The sequence below is a fragment of the Ictidomys tridecemlineatus genome, chromosome 6, assembly GCF_052094955.1.
Source record: "Ictidomys tridecemlineatus isolate mIctTri1 chromosome 6, mIctTri1.hap1, whole genome shotgun sequence".
Lineage (NCBI taxonomy): Eukaryota > Metazoa > Chordata > Mammalia > Rodentia > Sciuridae > Ictidomys > Ictidomys tridecemlineatus.
Window position 1 is genome coordinate 118003584 of NC_135482.1, and position 21373 is coordinate 118024956.

Here is a 21373-nt window from a genome sequence, read left to right on the forward strand (position 1 = left end):
GGAGCAGGCAGCACTGCAGTCTTTGCCACTTGGCTGCTGGAACTAGCAGACACTTCTTTCATTGCTGTGAGTCATACCTTCCTCATTCTTCAATAGACTTCAGATATCCCTTTTTTCTGCATAATATCCTAAGGATTTTATGTAGAAATCTACAAATTCTAAAGTCTGTGTGCAAATGCAAGGAATTTAGGGGAAAAGTGTGAAAAAATATGAAGAAAGAAAAAGGACTTATGCTTCCCAATATGCTGTTAGTTTATACTGATCAAAACAACCCTATTGCCATAAAGACACATAAATCAATGTAGTGGAAAACATTGAGAGTCCAGAGTAGACCCACATTTATATGGCCTATTGATTATCAAAAGAGAAAATGTTAAAGTATACTTTTGTGGAGAAAAGAATACGGGAATATACATGGGGCAGGGGGACTTGGTCCACATTGTACACACTGTAAAAATGTTAGACAACTTCAATGGGAGACTTCATGTAATGTCATAAATTATATGACTTTTAGAACATGTCATAAAGGAAAACCACATAAACTTTTAGAACAAGACAGAAAGTGTGTGGGTTAGCAATGATTTCTGAAACACAACATAAAGAGCATTAATCAGAGAAGAAATAATAAATTGTAATTTATCAAAACGAAAAAGAAAAGTAAACTGCTGTTCAAATTAGAAAAGCATGTTATATAAGAAATTTTAAAACATATAGCTCTGGGCTGGGTTTGTGGCTCAGAGGCAGAGCACTCACCTAGCACATGTGAATTGCTAGGTTTGATCTTCAGCACCACATACAAATAAACAAATAAAATAAAGGTATTATGCCCAACTATAACTAAAAATAATTTTTTAAAAAAAAACGTAGCTCATAAAGAATTTTAACCTATAGCACATAAAGAATGCATTCAATGAAATAACAAGGCAAGCAAAAAATACATGAAATGTTGAAATCATTGGTCATTTGAGGAATAAAGAATAAAATCAGAATGTCTTACAACTATCATCTTAATAGTGGTTGTTATATTTTACGTCAATATTTTATGATACTTTGACATTGGAATATTGTGTTCTTAGGAAGCAAAATTGCCCTTCACATGGTTTATGAATTCCTAGAAAAAGAAATAATTTACCTGTGATCATGCCTTTGATATGAAAACCAATCAGTCCTAAATAAATATTCCTGTCTGCCCCTCTTTATCAGATTTCTGCAGTCTGGAATATTGCCTTCCTTTTATAAACTATTCAGAACCAGGAATTGGACAATCAGAGAACAATCTATTATGGTTTGGATATGAGGATTCCTCCCCGCCACACACGCACGCGCACACCCACCCACCCACACACACACACACACACACACACAAACTCCTGTTGATGTACAAATATTTGGAGCTAAAATGATTTGATTGTGAGAGCCCTAACTTAATCAGTCCATTCTGGTCTGCATGGACCGACTAGATGATAAATATAGTCAGGTGGAGCATAACCAGAGGAAAAAAAAAAGAGGGGACTATGGTATAGAAAGAAGGGATGGGAACAAAGCAAAACAGAAACCCAGCAGGCCAAACATTACATATGGCAGCTCAGGTCAAGCATCTGTGGCATGTGTTAATAATATATGCACCTCAAAATGCTTCTGCAGCTCTGTTCCTACAGCCTTGCCAGTGGCAGCCCACATGGACTAAGACTGCTAGGACATGGTCTGCTGCATTTCTGAAAACATCAGATAAGGAAAGAGCAATTTGAAACTATCTGGGGCTCCAACCAGCAGCCCTACCAAGCAAGTGCCTCCTCCACTCCCACCAAAGCACCTGGTCTGTTGGAAATGAGTCCAGGACAAAAAGGATGCTCATGACTGTCAGGATGAAATCTCAGCGACTGTTTTGAATATTTGGTTTTTGCAGAACTGAAAGAGTTCATTGCCCCAGCATGACCTGCCCTTTGGAGAAACACTACCCTGTCTTTAAGTCAAGTACTCTGCAAGCTGGCATTGCATAGGAGGCTACCTTCTGGAAAAATCTGAAGCCACCATCATGAGGGGGACTGTGCTCCTAAATAGTCTGAAGGTAAAGCTAAAGCCCTTGTCTCTAGGAATACGTGCCTCATGAAAATGTATCCCAGGTTGAATTTGCGTTGTTCTAGGCAATTTCCCTCCTTCTATAAACTGAGTTTAGATAGGTTCCACCTTCCCAGCGCCCAATGTCAGGGAAAGGCAGATGTTGCCAATAAGGCCTTAAATGGCAGAAAAGACTCCTCTTCTTGCCTCTAAACCTCCTGAGAATTTTGTCAGTCAGTGACTATGTCCATCTTATAATTTGAATTTTGAACCAAGATCGTTCTGTCTGTAAAACCCATCACTTTTGCATTGCCAAGATCCAGTTCCAGAGTATACCATGAAATGAACAATATGGTACATAACAAGTTATGATCTCAGTCTACACAAAATGCAGAACCCACACTCTGATACCAAAAAAATATGAAAATAAATAAAAGGATATAAACATATATAAATATTAAAAATTTAAAAGTGTTATATGACATAAATGCAATATATACATGCCTTTGAAAAATATATTGAAGGAACTTTCAGTTTCTGATCTAGCTTTTAAGGGACTTGAAAGTCACTCCATCATCCAATAAGAGAAAAAAATGAACAAAATAAAAAACACCTTTCTTAGATCATCAGAGAACTATGGTCAAAGGACAAACTGATGCCCCAAATCAGCCAGATGCAGATACAGAGAATCAGGCAGAAACTCACACATAGAAGCAAAGGAGGACCATTCCAGGCTGAAAAAGCCTATACTGTGATTGCCTTGTTGTTGTAGACTTAGGAGAAATGTGAGATTTAAAAGATCCCAGGGTGCCCAGTCTTTTTTTAATTATTAATTTTTTAAATTTATATATGACATCGGGATGGATTACAATTCATATCACACATATAGAGCACAATTTTTTATATCTCTGGTTGTATACAAAGTATATTAACACCAATTCATGTCTTCATACATGTACTTTGCATAATGATGACCATCACATACCACCATCATTTCTAACCCCATGCCTCTTCCCTTCCCCTCTCACCCCTCTGTCCTATCTGGAGTTTGTCTATTCCTCCCATGTTCCCCCTCCCTACCCAACTATGAATCAGTCTCCTTATATCAGAGAAAACATTCGGCATTTTTTTTTTTAGAATTAGCTAACTTCACTTAGCATTATCTCCTCGAACTCCATCCATTTACCTGCAAATGCCACGATTTTATTCTCTTTTATTGCTGAGTAATATTTTATTGTGTATAAATACCAAATTTTTTAATTCATTCATCCATTGAGGGGCATCTTGCTTGGATCCACATTTTAGCTATTGTGAATTGTGCTGCTATAAACATTGATGTGGCTGTGTCCCTGTAATATGCTGTTTTTTTAAATATTTTTTTAGTTGTTGATAGACCATATAAAAATAAATAAATAAAATATGCTGTTTTTAAGTCTTTTGTGTGTATACTGAGTAGAGGGACATCTGGGTTAGTGATTCCATTTCCAATTTTCTAAGGAATCTCATTGCTGATTTCCATAATGACTGTACCAATTTCCAGTCCCACCAGCAGTGTATGAATGTACCTTTCCCCCCACATCCTCACCAACACTTATTGTTGTTTGTATTCATAATAGCTGCAATTCTGACTGGAGTGAAATGAAATTTTAAAGTAGTTTTGATTTGCATTTCTCTAATTGCTAGCAATGATGAACATTTTTTATATATTTGTTGATTGTGTATCATCTGAGAAATGTTTCTTCAGATCCTTGGCCCATTTATTGATTGTTTTTGGTGTTTAGCTTTTTGAGTTCTTTACATACCCTAGAGATTAGTGCTCTATCTGATGTGTGAGGGGTAAAAAATTGTTCCCAAGATGTAGGCTCTCTATTCACCTCACAAATTGTTTCTTTTGCTAAGAAGAAACTTTTTAGTTTGAGTCCATCCCATTTATTGATTCTTGGTTTTAATTCTTGCACTATAGGATTCTGTTAAGGAAGTTGGGGCATAATCCCACATGATAGAGATTAGGCCCTACTTCTTCCAATAGATGCAGAGTCTCTGGTTTTATTTCTAGGTCCTTGACCATATTGAGTTGAGTTTTGTGCATGGTGAGAGATAGGGGTTTAATTTCATTGTGTTGCATATGGATTTCCAGTTTTCCCAGAACAATTTCTTAAAGAGGCTCTTTTCTCCAATTGGCACCTTTGTCAAATATTGTACTTTTGTGGGTTAGTCTCTGTGTTCCATTGGTCTATCAGTCTGTTTTGGTGCAAATACAATGCTGTTTTGTTACTATTGTTCTGGTAGTATTGTTTGAGGTCTGGTATAGTGATAGCACCTGCTTCACTCTTCTATTCTGGATCTCTTATTTTTCCATATGAATTTCATGACTGCTTTTTTGTTTATTTTTGTGAGGAATGCCATAGGGTTTTGATTGGAATTGCATTAAACCTGTACAGTGCTTTTGGTAGTATGGTCATTTTGATAATATTAATTTGTCCTATCGAAGAGCAAGGTAGATCTTTCCATCTTTTAAGGTCTTTTTTAATTTCTTTTTTTAGGGTTCTGTAGTTTTCATTGTATAGGTCTTTCAACTCTTTCCTTGATTCCCAAGTATTTTATTTATTTTAAGGCTATTGTAAATGAGACAGTTTTCCTCATTTCTCTTCTGAGGATTTGTCACTGATATACAGAAATGCCTTTGACTTATGATGTTGATTTTATATCTTGCTACTTTACTGAATTCATTGAGTTCATTTACTAGTTTTAGAAGTTTGCTGGTGGAATTGGGGGGGGTCTTCTAGGTATAGAATCATATCATCAGCAAATAGTGCTAATTTCAGTTCTTCTTTTTCTATGTGTATCCTTTTAATCTCTTTCATCTGTCTGATTTCTCTGGCCAGTGTTTCAAGGCGTATATTAAATAGAAGTGGTGAAAGAAGGCATCCCTCTCTTGTTCCAGTTTTTCGAGGGAATACCTTCAATTTTTCTCCATTTAGAATTATATTGGCCTGTAGCTTAGCATAGGTAGCCTTTACAATGTTGAGATATGTTCCTGTTATCCCTAATTTTTCTAGGGTTTTGAACATGAAGAGGTGATGTATTTTACTGTGTCTATTGAGATGATCCTATAATTCTTATCTTTAAGTCTCTTGATGTGGTGAATTATGTTTATTGATTTCCACATGTTGAACCACACTTGCATCCCTGGGATGAAACCCACTTGATCATGGTATACTATCTCTTTGATATGTTTTTGTATTCAAATTTTATTGAGATTTTTTGCATCTATGTTCAATAGAGCTATTGGTCAGAAGTTTTCTTTTTTTGATGTATCTTTTCCTGGTTTTGGAAACAGGGTAATATTGGCTTTATAGAATGAGTTTGTAAGTGCTGCCTCTTTTTCTATTTCCTGGAGTAAATTGAAAAGCATTGGTATAGTTCTTCTTTAAAGGTCTTCTAGAACTTGGCCGTGTATCCACTGGGTCCTGGGCTTTTCTTGGTTGGTACATTTCTGGGATGGCATCTTCTATTTCCTTGCTTGAAATTGATCTGTTTAAATTGTGTGTATCATCCTGATTCAATTTGTGCAAATCATGTTTCTAGAAATTTGTCGATGCCTTCAATATTTTCTATTTCATTGTAGTACAAGTTTTTGAAATAATTTCTAATTCTCTTCTGAATTTCTGTAGTCTGTTGTGATATTTCCTTTTTCATTACATATGTTAGTAATTTGAGTTTTCTCTTTCCTTCTCTTCATAAGCATGGCTAAGGGCCTGTCAGTTTTACTTATTTTTCAAAGAACCAACTTTTTGTTCTGTCAATTTTTTCAGTTTTTTTGTTTCAATTTCATTTATTTTAGTTATGATTTTAATTATTTCCTGTCTTCTACTGCTTGTGGTGTTAATTTGTTGTTCTTTTTCTAGGGCTTTGAAATTTAATGTTAAGTCATTTATTCATTGACTTTTTTCATCTTTTAAGCTACGAATTCCATGCAGGAATGAATGATGTAGAAGGTTTAAACACTACGAACCAATCTAACTTAGTTGATGTGAATATACTGGACTCTCAAACTGTGGAATGCACATTCTTTTAATTTTCCATGGAACTTCACCAATATGGAACATATGCTAGGCTGTAAAATAATAAGTTTTAAAAAGATTACTATATAGAATATGATGATAATGGAATAATAATAGTTTTAGATGATTTTCAATTATTGGAAAGTCAAGCAGTATCTTTTTACTCACTGTGTCAACAAAGAATTCAAAACAGAAATTAGATATTATTTCTAGTGGTAATTAAACACAAAATATCAGTGTATTTGAGATTTTGTTAAATGTTTAGAGGGAAATTTGTAGCTTTAAATGCTTATATTCAAAAATAAAGATCTAATATCATATGCACTTTGTTCATATGAACTCTTAGTGTTGCTGAACAATATTGATATAATTTCTTAGTTTTGTTATTCTTATCAGAGTGCTTATTTCATATCTTCTCCTTAATCCTGTACTACCCCACACTGATGGCCACTCTGCTTATTTTATTGGTAAAACAAAAGCAATCAGGAAATCTTGACATCTGTGTTTTGACATATCAACCCACTATGAGGGCTGTGTACTGGTGTATCCTCTCACCCTCCTTTAATAATAAATTGTTCCTACTCCTATCCAAACCATCTCTTCCACTTGAGCACTGGATCCCACACCCTTGTGCTCACTCTAGGACTACATTTACCTTCCTTCCTTCTTCTCTGCATCTTCCCCAACCCCCACTTATGTATATCCTTCCTATTAAATATAACATGCAGGGGAATCTCCCAGCTTAAACCGCAGATTGTCCTCTCCCTGTTGCCCTATTTCTTGCTTCCTTTCACAGCAATAGTCCTTCAAAAAACTATTTATTTCTCAAATATCTCTGCTTTCATTATTGTCGTTGTCCCAGTTAAAGTTTTATCCTTCCCATTCTTTTGAAACTGTGCTTGTCAACATTATCAGTGCCCTTCAAGTTGCTGACTCTAGCGATCAATTGCAGTCCTATAACTTAATCTGTTAGTAGCATTGGACTATTGATAACTTCCTGCCTTTGAAGAGACATTTTTCATCTGGCTTCTGAACTACCTCACTTTGCTGTTCTTTGTGCCTTACAGCTATTTGATATTACTTTCTTTTGTTGATCTTCCCAACCCCTGTAAGTTGATGTGCTCCAGAGGTCAGTCATGGAAATTCCTCTCTGCCTGTTCCCATTCAACTAGGCAAGCTCTTCGAGTGTCATGGCTTGAAATACCATCTTTATGCTATGACTTCCAAATGTACGTGTTCATTTCTGATCTCTCCCCTAGACTTCAAACTCACGTATACAGCTACCCATTTGATAGCATCTTGGATTTCTAATGGGCATCTCAGATTCAACTTGTCTAAAACTAAATTTATCTTTCTTTTTCTTTCCTTTTCCCCAACCCCTCTGTCTTAGCAAATGAGCACTCTACCAGTTGCTTTTGGATTGTCTCTTCTGTCTCTTAGAACAGGTATCCAATCCAAAAGCAAATGAGATCAGTTATATTCAAAATATTTGTCAATCTGTACACCTGCTGCCTGTCTCACTGCTACTATTCTAGTCTAAGTCACCATCACCTCTCACCTGCTAGTCAGGATCCTCCCAGATGGTCTCTTTACTCCCACTGTAGTCACCCACCCCTCAAAGGGGAGGGCATTTATTTTTCTTCTCCACCACTCACTGGCTTCCAGCCACATTGGCCTCCGTGATATTGCTCACACATACCAAGCATGTTTCTGTCTTCTGCCTGGAAGATTCTTCCCCTGTATACTCCTATAGAATATCTTCTACCACTCTCTAGTCTCCTACTGTTTTCTTCAGGGTGTTTTGTTATCAGCTGTCACATTATCTGTTTAATTGTCTGTTTCTCCCAACTGTAATATGTGCTTCATGGGACTTTGACTGTGTTCACTGCTGTGTTTCTTCAGTCCACTGATATAATGCCTCTCATATAGTGTGTGCTTGATGAATGTTTGCTGAATAACTGAGTATGTTTAATAACCAGTGTTCATTAGCTTCTTATAAAATGCTTAGAAAGAATATTGTTGAAATCCATGCAACATTTTTATGTGGGGGTAATTGGAACATAGATTTCTCAAGCTGGAAACAAGTTCATATGGTATGAATAAGTCCAGAATTGTAACCTTTGCCAGTAATGAATGAGTAAGTTACATTTCCCTCAGTATGGTTGCTAATTCAATCCAGAATTTTTTTAGTTTAACTATTAATGGACTTGCCATTGAAAGAGTGAGTTAGGATTCTGCTTTTAAAATCTGTCGCTGTTTGCAAAACTGAAGACTATAATTGCAACACTTTATTCTTGTTCATCAAAAAATGCAATTCCTTTCATTTCCTTCCTCTTAGTCACTTGTCAGCTTTCAGCAGCTGGCAAAATATTAATTATACAAGTGTTTAATTTCTGTGTTTCTCTATAAATCAAGAGCTTCCAAGTGGAACTATAGTATCAATTGCTTGCTTTTCAAATAGAGCTATGCATTGATAGGAGAGGGCACATGTTACTTATCCTTTTCTGCTTATATAGCATCTAGCAGAGAGTACAGAGAGTTTTTCTCAATAATAGTCACAATGCTTTGCAAATGTTGCTATAACTTTTGCAAGAGGCTGTGACATACACTCCCATCTTTTTGGAGATCTATGTTCTCCCTCTAAATTAGACTTCTGTGTAGTTAAAGGGGAAAGGACAGGAGATTGTGAGATTGCACTGAAATATATATGTATATATTTATATAAAATATGTAATGAATTATGAATTGTCAAGTAGGAAAACAAAAATTAGTTTCACCTGACTATGCCACATATTCAGAAATAAAGAACTAACCATTGGATACGAAAGCATTTGGAACATGTGCTCATCTGCAAGGCACCCAGCATTTACCAAGAGAGTGTTATAAAACAGCAGTTCTGAAAGATGTGACTAGGTGTTTCTAAGCCAGGTCACTTTGAAAGCATGGTATGCTAGAATCCTCTTGCAGATTCCCAGCACATACACATATTAGCCTGTTAAAGATTTTGAGATGTCCTAAGGGATAGGAACATGTTTAATCTGTTTAGCTCAGCATTTTCCAAACTTCAAGCAGAGAACATTAGCTGGCTGTGTACTTGTTAACAAGAAGACACTGGTTTAGATCACTGTTTTTGCTCAGTGACAGAGAGTTTTTTGCTCGGCAAAAGCAATATAGAGGTCAAAAGCTTAACTAATGCCCTCAAAGAGCTTAGGGAAATAAAGACTAGAGTTATGAGAGTCATGGGATTGTGGGAGCCCAGAGAGGACATCTATTCTTACAGACCCTAGTCTGCATCCTGAAGGGTCAGTTTTAAATTAACTGGGTGATGACTCAGTCAATGCATTTTTATTCATATATTCCAAAATATTTTCTGAAAACCTATAATCAAGGTGTGCTGTAGCCACAGGGGATTGATAGAGCAGTGCACAAAACTGAGGAGAATTCTTGTCTTCGTGGATCATATGTTTTAGTGGGGAAGACAGATGATAAATTGTGAGAACACATAAAAGTACCATACTTGATTGCATGGTAATAAGCACTAAAGAGAAAACTCTAGCAGTGAGGAGATGAGGGAGGGGTGTGATGATGTATGTGATGAGGTGATACAGTTAGCTAGGGTTGCTAAAATGTCTCACTTAGAAGGTGACATTTGAGCATACAGCTGGATGAAGTGAGAGAGCTAAACAGAAATGACCTGGGCAGAAGGAATAGGAAATGCAAAAGACTGGGGAGAAGGAGTACACTGGCATGTCTGAGAAGCAGCGAGGAAGCCAGTGTATGGGCATGGAATGTGTGCGCAAAGGGGTATGGGAGATGAGGCCAGGAGAGTCAGTGGAGCCAGATCATGGAGAACTGTATGTCATTTCCTGGTCTTTGGCTTCTAATCTAAGTGAGATGGCAAGGAACAGAAGGGACTTAAGAATGCAGAAAAGAACCAGGATCTAACTTAAGGTTAATAAGATAACTCTGCTGCTCTATAGGAAGTGATCTGAAGGGGGCATGTGTCTGGGTGAATAATGGGAAGTGAATTTTTTGGCAGTAAGTGATATCCAGGGGAAAGGTGAGTGTGACTTGGATCAGGGTGGGATTCAGCAAGGTGGTGCATGATGTTCAGGTTCTGGGTCTATTATGCAAAAGTATGCTTGGGGAGGGTTTGCTGGAGAGTCAATAGATGGGAGAGAACAAGATGAGTCAAGGATGACCCCTAAGGCTGTGGCATGAGTAACAAGAAGGATGCAGTTGTCACTTTTCAAGCATAGAAGATGATGAAAGGAGCAGGCTTGGGAAGGAAAATGAGGAATTCTGTTCTGGAACATGAGTTTGGATTGTTCATTAGACACCCAGGTGATGTTGTTCAGTAGAAGTGTAATATATGAGTATGCCTTTCAGGCGGAGTGCACCTTGAAATAGAAGTGAGGAGTTATAAGCACTGAGAGAGTATTTGAAGCCATTAGACTGGATTAGATGCCCAAGCGAATGTTGACAGGAAAGGGAGAGGATTGAAATATTTGACATGGAGATCTATTTTTGTCAGTAGTTTTTTTTCCATATTTTTTGGTAGTTGTAGATGGACATAATGCCTTTATTTGTTTATTTTTATGTGGTGCTGAGGATCGAACCTAGTGCCTCATGCATGCTAGTCAAGTGCTCTGCCACTGAGCTATAGCCCCAGCCCCTGTCACTAGTTTTTAAGAGCAAACTTCTTGGAAATATTGAAACACTAGGTTTAAGCACAAATAACTTTTTTTTTTCTTTTGCCAAATAGCAAAAAGAATTTCTATTAAATAAAAGTAAACCCCCAAGATCCTGAGCCATTGGTTTATATGAAGAAGTTTCTAGTCTGGGCAGGGGAGGAAGCTGAGGAGGAGCCAACAGGTAGGATTTAGGTGTGAGGCAGGCAAGTGAGCAGACTTGGCAAAGGGGGACATGGCAACCATGGACCAGATAAGGCCCAGAGTTGGCCCTTGACTTAAAAAGGAAGTGGTCTTCTGAGGCAGGAGAACGGTTTAATAGAGTGGTAGGGCAAAAATGCCAGGAAGAATGGGGAAAGGGACTTGGATAGAATATAAGCCACTCAGTATCATCTGGCAAGTCCTATGACCAAATTTCTGTTTGATATTTGTTCTATCAATACAACATTGTTCTTGCAGTCCCTAAACCCACTTGCTTCCTCCCACCATATCTGTGCCTTTTGTGCAAGCCCTCTTGTCAACTACCTTCACTCTCTTTCTTAAACTAATCACTAGCATTACAATGCATACAGTGGCAGCCCAAAATCTAAGCACTTTACTTGCTTTTTCTTTTCTTACAAATCTGCTGTGATTTTAGTCATCTTAAAAATAACTGGAATCTCTCTCACCACCTTATACCCTACTATCACTAAATAAACAAGAGCTGGGGTTGTAGCTCATTGGTGAAGTGCTTGCCTAGCATGTGAGAGGCATTGGCTTTGATCCTCAGCACCACATTAAAAAAAAAAGAAATAAAAAACATAATGTTTGGGTTGTTATTTGGAATCTTTACTGCAGAAAAAATAGAGAAAGAGGCTGTTAACAGTTCAGAGTAAAGAGGGGAAGAGAGGTTTGTTTCAGTGTAGAATCCTTAATTTTTATGATTTTCTTCTGAAACTTTTAAATTTTTCATCTAAAAAAATTTTTTAGTTGTCAATGGACCTTTATTTTATTTATTTATACACGGTGTTGAGAATCAAACCCAGGGCCTCACACATGCTAGGCAAGCGCTCTACCACTGAGCCACAACCCCAGCCCAAATTTTCATTTTTAATAGTGATAAAATATGCGTAACTCAAAATTTACCATCTTAATCATTTTTAGGTGTACACTTCAATACTGTGGGAATGTTGAAATTGTGCAGTAGATCTTGAGAATTTTTTTATCTTGTGGAAGAACTGAACTCTGTTCCCATTAAACAACTCCCATTCCCTTCTTTCCCCAACCCCTAGCAAGTACCATTCTACTTTCTGTTTGTAAGAATTTAACTTCTCTAAGTAATTCATCTCAGTAAAATCACAGTATTTATCTTTTTGTGACTATTTCCCTTGTTATCAAGGTTCATCCATGTTGAATCATGTGTCAGAATTTCTACCTTTTGAATGCTGAATATTTCATTTGTTTATACTTTCACCTGTTGATGGTCATATGGGTTGCTTCCACCTCTTGGTTGTTGTGACTAACATTTCAATGAACCTAAGTGTACAAGTATTTCTCAAGTCCCTGTTTTCACTTGTTTTGGACATGTACCCAGAACTGAAATTGCTGGATCATACTGGTATTCTATGTTTAATTCTTTGAGGATCTCCCATATTCTTTTGTATTTTGTGTCCAAGGAGATTCAGTGAAGTAAATGATAAAAGCATAGATCTAAAAGTTAGTAGACCATGATTTTGTTTCATCTGCTTTTGCCACTTGCCAGTCAAGAGATTTAGAAAGATTAGTTTTCTGATCCTCAGTTTAATTACCTGGAAAATGAAAAACAGTAATTCCCTGATAGCCTCTGGGCCTCACTCATTTACTTGTTGAAGGGGTATGTGTGTGGGAAGCCTTGCTCTAGGACTGGGCTGCAACATTGAGCACACAGACAAGGTTCTTGCTCTTTGGAAGTTCACAGTCTGATGGATTTTAGCAATGAGAACAGAAACTGGCTATGAGAGTGCTCAGTAAACTGTAAATCACCAAGAAAATATTAGTGTTATGCTTGCTCCATTGAAGTTTTCTTCTGGAATGTTTGGGTTGTTATTTCAGCAATAAATTGATGGAAAAAGAAAATAAAAAGAAATAATAGGTATCTCTGTCATAGAAGTTAAGTCCTTACATGAAATAGGCAGATATTAAACATTTGTTGAATGTGTAAAGGAAGGTATTGGGATTTGGAAATTCAGTGTAAGAGGATCTAAATTTTATGTCTCTTTGTTAAATCTTCGGAAATATTAAATCCATTTTAAGAAAAGTTGAGAGTTAGTTATATCTAGCACTCAAAGGAACATAGAGTTGACCATACAGAAAAAAAATTAACTCAAAATTCAAAATACTGATTTTTAGAGAGTGTAAAATCACACATCACTGTCTCTAGATTTCCAAATATAAATTAGAAGAACATAATGCCATTGTAAAGAGCCAACCAGGGCTGGGGTTATAGCTTAGTAGTGCAACACTGCCTAGCATGTGAGAGGCACTGAGTTTGGTCCCAGCAAGCACCACATAAAAAATAAAATAAAGGCATTGTGTCCATCTAAAACTAAAAATATTTTTTTTAAAAAAACAGCAGGACCAAATATCTAATGTTTCTCATTGTGAATGAGGTAAATTTAAGGTCAAATATGATTTATTTAATTATTTTGAGGGGTAAAAGGGAAGTTTAGTTCCTAAAATCGTATTTATACTTAAAACATACAAAATGAGAATTTTTTTCTTCCTTAAAGAAGTCACACTTAGCAGGACACAACTTGAGTGATTACTCAGGCAGTGATGAAGATTCTGTATTGTCTATTTTAGAATTCTGCCACTTTTTATCAATTTTTCAAATATATAAATATCTAATAAATTCCAAAAGTTCTAAGGCCGTGGACTGTGATACTTCATTTTTACACTCATTTGCACAGGACCCTGGGTGTTGACACTAATAAGCACTGGTGTGGCTGTGCGGGGGCAGCTCAACAGCTCCTTAGCAGATGGCTTTCTCCATTTCTTCTCCTCTACAGGCAAACATGCTGAAGACATATTTGGTGAGTTGTTTAATGAGGCTAACAACTTCTACATCAGAGCAAATTCTCTTCAAGACAGAATTGATCGCCTTGCTGTCAAAGTTACCCAACTGGATTCCACAGTCAAAGTTGGGAGTTAATAACCCACTTGAATCAAACTGTGAAAGATGATGTATTAAGAACTGTGTAATGTTTTGAACGACCAACAATAAAAAAAATAAAATATTAAAAAAAAAAGAGGGTAGGTAATTGCGTGAAAGCAGTGAGCTAGAAGTGATGTTGACAAGATGGTAGTAATTAATTGCAGTGTAATTACTGCTTTTTCCTTGAGGTAGTATGTTGACATTTCATCTCATCGTTTCCTAGAAGAATAGTGAGGAAAACCCTACAACATTGTGTTAATTAGTGATGAAAACATTCATATCTTGTTTATCTCATACACCATGCATTTGTTATTTTATATATATAAAGGCTTCTTCAAATATATTCAGTAGTGGAAGTCCTAATATAGGTTAATGGTAGTTATTTTGAAAATACATTCTTGCCTAAAACAGAACCATCCAAAGAGATAGTCCAACCAAGAGAAAGGGTCATAGGTGTATCATGCCAAAGAGCAAAACCTTTAGCCTAATTGTTAGGGTTGATACTTATGAATAATCTTGGTGATTCTGCCAATTTAAAAAATGTTATTAATCTCAGAAATAGCAGTTACCAAAGGCCTTTAAGCTCAGGTTTTAAAATAACATTAACCAAACACTATGTAAGTTAACTGAAAAGCATTTTGATTATATTTCATTTTGATTATATTTCCTAAAATTGTGGCAGTTGCAATAAAATTTAGACTATCAGTAATTCCATTTTAAAAATTTCATTTTCAGTATTTTTTGAATGAAAGACTGAGATTAGACTGGAATAAATTTGCTAAAAAATTGCAAGATACACCATTCATATTTGCTTTGAGAAAAACATTCAAGTTACAAATTATTTTTAGAATTTCTAAATTATTTTAGAATTTCTCTCATTGTTTTAAAATGATCCCAGCATTTGATTTTTGTATTATACCTATTTATAGTAGTATCAATAAAAATAAGCTGTAAATTAAAAAAACATAATTTATTTGTGAAATTTATCCCTCATTATTTTAAAAAGTATATTTGTTCATGCTCAAGGGTAAAATTAAATTAGTATCAATATCCATTATGAATGTTCTGACTTTTCCAACAATAGGAAGCTAAAAACATGCTCTTTTAAATCAGAGTTTTGAATTTTATTTTCTAGTTAAAAATAAAAAATTAGGGCTGGAGTTATGGCTCAGTGGTAGAGTGCTTGCCTAGAATGTGTGAGGCACTGGGTTCAATTCTCAGCACCTCATATAAATAAGTAAATAAAATAAAGGTCTATCAACAACTAATAAAAAATATTAAAAAAATAAAAATAAAAATTTAAATGGCATTTTTGTCAGTTGAGATAAGGAATTCATAACATCTTAAATCTATTATTCAGTTTTAAAATTGATAGCACAGGTGATTGTTTTTTTTTTTAACTTAGCTCCAGCCCAGCACAGGTGATTTTTAATATTCAACTTTATTAGATTTTTATGTTGGCTTTTTGAATTGAAATGATTATGATAAACTTTATGCTGGAAAAGGTTAATCTCTAGATGAAATTTTATGACATTTTATAGTATGTGTCATGTCTTTACAATCCCTTTTCAATTAATATTTTACCTTATTGTTTTCCTTGATATGGATATGAGAGTGGAAGAGATATTTGACTGAAATATAGGAAATATAGCTCACCTTTTTTTTTTTTCTCGGGGGTGAAGGCTGGAAGATGTTGTGTCACATAACAACCTGAATTAGTTTCAGTGGCCAAGCTGGTGGGTTAATAGGACCAGTGTACTCTCCACAAAAAGTTTATATCAAGGTCAGATGAGTGAACAAATAAAATGTAAATGCTGTACAGACACAAGAAAGAAATATATCTAGCACTGATATTTTGACTCCTTTGTATAGTTTTTGTTTTATAAGTCAAGCTACTCAGTTTCTAGGACTTTATGTTAAGAAACTTTTGTTGTCTTTCCTTAATGTCAGTGTTGTAAAAGCTTAATGTGTTATTTACATTTGTGCGATTTTTGCACAAGTATAAGGTATTATACTAAACTACTATTAACTGAGGTTTTCCCCTAGGATGCCGAAATCTATGTATTTACATGCCTTTTATACTCATAACTATATTCCCATGTGGTTTCTGAGAAGGACTGTTTAAAGAATCTGAAGCTCTACTACTTAGGTCCAGTGAAAAATTTGATCTCTACAGAGGAAGAAAAGCCATAATTTGACCATATTTTAGAGAAAACTGTTACCTTTAAGCGAGGAGGGACGGTCATTTTCTTTAAGCATGGTTTTAAATGAACAATTTAAAAAAACATCATTTGGTTACTGCAGGAGATGTTTACTATAGTGGGTCAATTGATACTTATTCCTAAATGGTTAAAAATTCTATATAATTATATATATATATATATATATAATATATATCCTTATATAATTTAACATGGGGGACTTTTCTCTAAACAGTGTCACTACAGGACATCAACATGAAAAAAGCTTTCAAAAGTTCTACAGATCAAGATCAGCAGGTGGTTTCAAAGAACAGCATTCCTAATCCTGTTGCTGACATTTACAACCAGAGTGATAAACCTCCACCTCTGAAATCCTGACACCTTACAGGTATGGCTTCCCACATCCTCAAAGTGTTTTTAGTCATTGTGGATGGAGAGTTAGACAGTGTTGGAAACACACTATGTACTGGATGTATCCTGGATAGCTCATTTGGGTTAAAAGAATTCTTTCAAACTTTCAAAACAATAATGCTCTTGAAATTAGTCCCTGGTGCTAGATTACTAAAGTTTTGGTATTTCAGGATACATATCACTTACCAGAAGAAGTTTGAACTCTGATTTTAACTCTTAGACTTGGATCTTTTAAGTGGAAGTGGGCATTTTATATAATGGCTTTATGTGTGATTATCTTGTTGTTACTTATGTTCAAAGCCACTTCAAAAGCAGCAGCACAGTTTATTTATAATGCAGCAAAATATCTGTCTCAGTGCTTTAGCACTGCAGAGACATTTATTATTAATTCAGAAAAGTGTATTCTACAGTGTTAGGGGTTTTTAAGGGTTAAAATAGAGTCACAAAATTAACTTTCCGTTATTGTTAAAATGGTAAGATACATTGTAAGAACCAAATTTCTAAGAAAAAGGACAGAAAAATTTTAAAGGCTTTTTCCTCTGTCCTCCATCTTTGTTCCCTGTATTAGTCAGCTTTTTATTGTAGTGACTAAAATACTTGATAAGAACAAGTTAGAGGAGGAAAGACTTATTTTGGCTCATGGTTTCAGAGGTTTGAGTCCATGATCAGCCTTCCATTTTGTTGGACCTGAAGTGAGGCAGAGGATTGTGGTGGATGGGCATGGCAGAGGAATGCTGCTCAGTTCATGGATACCAGGAAGCAAAGAGAGAAAGGAAGGGACTAGGGGGAAGATAAAACCTTTTAGGGCACACCCACAATGACCTGCTTCCTCCAACTAGGTACCACCTCCCAAAAGTTCATTTAACCATCAGTGGATTAGTCCACCTATGTGATCAGACCCCTCATGATCCAGCCACTTCTCAAAAACCCCACCTCGGAATACTGCTATATTGGAAACACAAGACACTGGATTCTGGATTCAAACTACAACACTCTCCTCTTTGGAGGCCACTTATTTCACCTCTGCCCAGCACAGATTGTGGAAATCTGTGGCCCTAGAGTCAGTGCTGCCAGCTGATGCTCCCACAGGGCCTTGGGGAATACTGTGTGTTCTTTGTATGTGTCACTGCCTTGACATTCCTGCCTGCAGGGCCCTCCTCAGGGAGAGCTTAGCGTTTCCCCAGTCTCATTTTCCATCCTTTCTGGGATCAACAAGGCTTGGAGATACCTTTTATCACAGCTCTATCAGGATAGGGTAGTTGAAACTGAGTCCCTTTTTTTCTGCATGGACAGAAAAGATTCTCTCAAAACAAATGTAAGAGTTCCCTATAAACTGATGGGAGATGAGCAGGATTCCCCCCTAAGAAGTTTGTATAAAAATGGAACAAGTGTGCTTGCTGGAGGTTATAGGGCACAAATTTTAAAAATATATGATACATATGAATAAAAGCATGGTAATCCTGGTGTATTGGTCAACTTTTGCATTCCTGTGACCAAAAGACTGGACAGAAAAAACTTAAGTGGAGGAAATGTTTACTTTGGCTCATGATTTCTGATTTTTAATCCATGGTCAGCCAACTGCATAGCTCTGGGCCCAAGATGAAGCAGAATATAATGGCATAACAACATGGTGAAGGGACATGGAAACCAGGAAAGAGAGAGAACTGTACTTACCAAGGACAAAATATAAACCCCAAAGGTACACTCCCAGTGACCTACATCTTCCAGTCACACCCTACTTGTCTACAGTTACTGTCTATTTAATCCATTCCAATGGATTAATCCACGATTAGGTTATGTCTCCCATAACCCTAAATATTCTTGCATTGTTTCACACATGAGCTTTTGGGGGACACCTGATATCTAAACCATCACACCTAGTATTTTTGTGACTGCTTTCATTTTTAAATTTTTTTTTGTAGTTAAGATGGGAAGAATGCCTTTATTTGTTTATTTTTATGTGGTGCTAAGTATCAAACCAAGGCCTCGCACATACCAGGCAAGTCCTCTTCCACTGAGCTATAACCCCAGCCCCTTGTGACTGCTTTCATTTGATAAATGTTTTTCCAGGACAATTTCAGTTTTATTTAGCACTGGCAGTGCATCTGAGATGAGATTATTCCAAAGATTATTATTCTTTGTTGGGCACAAAGCTGATGATTATTTGAATTATTTAGTATATGCCTTTGTATTTGTGTTGCTTAGATAAGTCTTCATTTCTCTTATTTGTTTTTCATACTGAATTAGGAAGTTTATTAGGCTCCTAATCTCCATGTCTAGGACGTAAACATGGATTTACATGCATTGTCTCATTTTGTGGATCTTACATGCATGTAGTCTTCATCAGCTGGACCTAGGAGTCTACTTGTCAGTTATTTACAGTTAGCTCAATGTGAGTAAATGGCAAATACAGGATGATGCATAAGCCAGAACAAAACTCTCACCCAATATCATTTACTTTGTTTTTTTTTCCAAAACCATATCACAACTCTCTCTTGTAAAAAATAAATTTCAGAAAGAGAGAGGCATTTCATTGACCTCACTGAGAAAAATAAAGATAATTCTATCATTTCAGAATTCAGCAATGAATGTCCAACTATGGCTAAAAGGTACGCCCTGAGAATTAAATGAATTTAACAAACCCATTAAAGTTTATAAAGCTGTGTTAACCTAATGTCAGGAAGGGGCACAAGATACAGGCACAAATGTCCCTGCTCATTTTGCTGTGCAATTCTCCAAGGATGCGGTGTTATAAACATCCTCATTGTCTTCGATGCTCTGAGCGTCTGTGGAATCGGGATCGCTCACCACGATGCCCACGGAAGAGAGACTGGTAATGACGGCATGCACCCGCTGTGCATAAATGTCCCTAGTGTTAAAGTAAGGTAGCTCATGACACTTCGCCAGTGGGTCCTCACTGCACTGGTCCACATCAATGTCCTTTTGCTTCTGGTAGTACTTGGAAAACTTGCTGAAGATGATGGTGATAGGAAGGGCCAACACCAATATGCCGCAGATGATGCACGTGCTGGCGATAATCTTCCTGGCCAAGGTGACAGGACGGGTGTCTCCATAGTCCACGGTGGTCATGCTGATGGTGGCCCACCACCAGCAGACGGGGATGCTGGTGAGGCTGGATGTGTGATCATCTTTCTCCACAGAGTAGATAAGCACGGAGAAGATGGAGATGCCGACAGACAGGAAGAGAAGCAGCAGCCCAACTTCATGGTAGCTGTGTCTCAGCGTGGCCCCCAGAGACCGAAGTCCTACGGAGTGCCGGGCCAGCTTCAGAATTCGGAAAATCCTCATAAGGCGAAGGATCTGGACCACCTTGCCCATGTTCTCAATGTCCTTGTTCTCTTCTTCCTTGGTGTCTATCACCAATGTGGCATAGAAAGGAATAATGGAGACAGTCAATTATGTTCAGAGGATTCTTCCAGAATTTCGTTTGACAGGGAGCAGCAACCAGCCGGATGGCAAGCTCCCCAGTGAACCAAGCAATATAGGCGATCTCCACACCCTCCAGCACAGGGTCGTCCACCTCCCTATCCTCATTCTGGAACTCCGACATGCTGTGGACACACATGGCGACTATGGAGGCCAGCACCACGCTCAAAGAGGAGATGGCAATCAGCTTGGCAGACAGGCAGTACCCAAGGTTTTCCATTCGAATCCAGATTTTCTTCCGGAGCTGACCGAATCACAGCTGGTCAAACTTCTCCAGCTCTTTCTCAAACAGAGAGGACTCTTCAAACGAGGAGTGGGTGCTCACGTCGTTGCTTTTCTGGTCCCAGTCCTTCTTGTGGTTTTCCTCCTTGCATTCCTGGTAGCAACACTGCAACAGGAGTCAATGAAGAGCTTGTTGATGCCCCAGTACTCGATCTCCTGGCAGAAGGAGAATACACACAGCTCCTCCGTGACATGCAGCTTCCCCGTGTAGTGAAAATTCAAGACATATCTGAACAAGGAGGGGTTCCGGTCAAAATAGTACTCTTTATCGGCCACGCTGTAATCATCACACAGTTCCAGGATGGCCTCCTTGGAGTGGCAGGTGAGCAGCTTCTCCAGTCTGGTGTGAGGGAACCTCAGGAGCGTGCTCTGGTCAACAGACTGCTTAAAAATCCCCACGTTCAAGTTGACAAGTTCCTCATCTTGTCCAGGACAATGGAAAAACTCACCAAACACCATTATGGATCCAGGAATTTGAGAGCTGGCTGGGAAGGGGGAAGAGGACGATCTCGAGGCAACCTTGTGGTGGTGATGTCACACACTCTGCCCTCATCCTGCACAGTAGAACATCCATTGTCATCCAAGAAGCTTCGCCCTTCTTCCCCCTTTGGAACGTGGAGTGCACAGAGGCATTTAGTGGCCAGAAAGTAGAGAAGAATCCTGTACTCTGGTTGTACAAGCCAAGCACCTGCTGGGAAACCACTCTCACAGATTGGCAAGATGCAGAATCCTCAGCCAAGGTACTCCTGGGTCATGTGTAGAAATCATGAGCTTCTTTCTTTTTCATTCACCCAGAGATGCAGGTACTATCTGTTTCGGCTGTTCGCAGCTCACGCAACAGGCAGAGACTTAGGACTCCAGCGATGGCACGCTCCAAGGACTGCAAGATGGGGGGCGCCGCCAGACAGGTGCCCAGTAGGATGCAAAGTCCCTTGCGGGAATAGACCGGCACCCGCAACACGAACCGCCTGAGCCTGCAGGAGTCCTGGTGCGTCTGGCTTGCTCTGCTCTGCAAAGCTGCTCACTAGTGCTGCAGGGATTAGGGCT

The 21373-nt window shown here is 37.6% G+C and overlaps 1 long non-coding RNA gene and 1 pseudogene across 1 annotated transcript; one reads left to right on the plus strand and one right to left on the minus strand.

The window, feature by feature from the left end:
* Positions 1–1674: 1674 nt before the first annotated feature.
* On the plus strand, positions 1675–16435 carry LOC144365005 (uncharacterized). The gene is made up of 3 exons (XR_013423257.1): positions 1675–2068; positions 13741–13863; positions 16422–16435. It is a non-coding gene; the product is annotated as an uncharacterized LOC144365005 (long non-coding RNA).
* Positions 16436–19126: 2691 nt separating this feature from the next.
* LOC144365003 (delayed-rectifier potassium channel regulatory subunit KCNS3-like) lies at positions 19127–21060 on the minus strand (annotated as a pseudogene).
* Between the last annotated feature and the right edge of the window lie 313 nt (positions 21061–21373).